The sequence below is a fragment of the Scomber japonicus genome, chromosome 7, assembly GCF_027409825.1.
Source record: "Scomber japonicus isolate fScoJap1 chromosome 7, fScoJap1.pri, whole genome shotgun sequence".
Classification (NCBI taxonomy): Eukaryota; Metazoa; Chordata; class Actinopteri; order Scombriformes; family Scombridae; genus Scomber; species Scomber japonicus.
This window is the reverse complement of record NC_070584.1, coordinates 4406144-4407930: the sequence shown is the minus strand read 5'-3', so window position 1 is coordinate 4407930 and position 1787 is coordinate 4406144.

Here is a 1787-nt window from a genome sequence, read left to right as displayed (position 1 = left end):
GTAGCCTATTCATTATAATGTCCATTGACATAAATTGAGTTATTTTGCCTTAATAATGATAAAATAATACACAAAAAAGGTCAGATTGGGAAACCATATATGCAGAATGTCTCCTTGTTGCATTTAGTGTTAAAGCATTTAATGTTGCCTTTTAAAAAGCTTTCCTCAGGCTGCTTATTGGATGAAAAGCTAGAATGAAAACTAACTAATGCTGTGTCCGAAATCACTCACTACTTACTATGGGCCTGGGTCAAAATGGGTTGGCCTGTACCTAAAATCCATTCTCCATTCTCCATTCATCCATCCATCCCTCCATTCTAACCTGTAATTGTGTTGTACATTCATTGTATAATGACAATTTACCCTTTACAATGCAGACCAGTCAACCAGAAACCCCAGCTCGTCATTTAAAAATCAATTTTATTTTAATACAATTTAAATTGTGCTTACTTCTTGGAGGGAATATTTTCATGGAAGTGTAAAAAAATAGGTACCGGACTTTGGCAGATTTGACCAGAGTCCTGTAATTACCGGTCCACTGAAATACTACATATTAAATAGCGCGTCCTTTTTTAAATCACTAGACTGGGTTTGTCTCATGGGGTATTTCTAGGTTTGACAGTGACAGTGATCAGTGATCAGAGAGGAATTGTTAAGTGTCCGCGAGTGTGACAGACGGTGTCCTGTCAGATGTACGACAACTTCAATTGCATCCGTACTTTCTCATGGATTAACTATATTGTACCCTTCATTAGGCTACTTTATACAGAAGGAAAGAAGTAAATACAAGTAATATTAGTGTATATTTAGCCTAGTATTTTAATCAGGTTTAATCACAGAGTTGTAATGTGATGAATCCAGTTAATTTTTTAAATCGTTGGACAGCCTAGTCTTTTCTATGGTTTAGACCCACTGCTCCTCCCCGTAGACAAAAGAGGCATTGCAGCTGCGCCCATTATCGGCCAGCCAAGGACCTGTCAGGGACCAGCTAAGGAGCCATCAAGGAAACAGGGGAACACCTGTATCAAATTATATTGTGCTGTGTTCACAAGTCAGAGAATTCGTATCGTCTTGCAGGCCTGCAGTAACTCTGATATCTGCATGTGCTGGTGTGTGCAGCATGTAATTCAGTTGTACAGTTTTTAGTTTGAGCTCTTTGATAGCAGCCTCAGTTTACTGTTAACTTTCCCATAGCCATATCAGAGGTGAATTTATTTACTCCAAATGCAATGCCAATATTTCCTACTGCTGCCACTTCACATTAAAAGTGTGAAATATATGCTGATTCTTATAGTAAAACAACAACAGGAAATGCATTGTATTTGTCACCATATTTACCACCAAAAGTGATAGTTGATTATAAATGTGTCTAAAATTATTAGTAGGCTTCCTTAAAATGCAGTCAGTTTTGTTGGTTGTTCTGCAAACAGATACCCAGTTGCCTGTTTTAGCGGCCCAATAAGTGTTTGCTGTATTATTAAATTGCACTTGCCAAATTAACCAGGACTGAAATCTTAAGGATTACAACATAACTCATTTTTCCTTGCACATTGTTCCATATGATGAGTGTTTGAACTTCATGCGCAGAAATGATGTACGATTTAGATGGCTGTTTTCACATTCATTTGCTGATGGATGAAAGTTTGTATGTACTCAGTTTAAATCTCAGTTTCAGATTTGTGATATCACAAATTAGTTCGTACTGAGTGGTGGTCCAATATGCAATAAACACAGGTGTGATGTGAATATGTGAAGTCATCAGTGCATTGAGCACAAAGTTTTCAGTG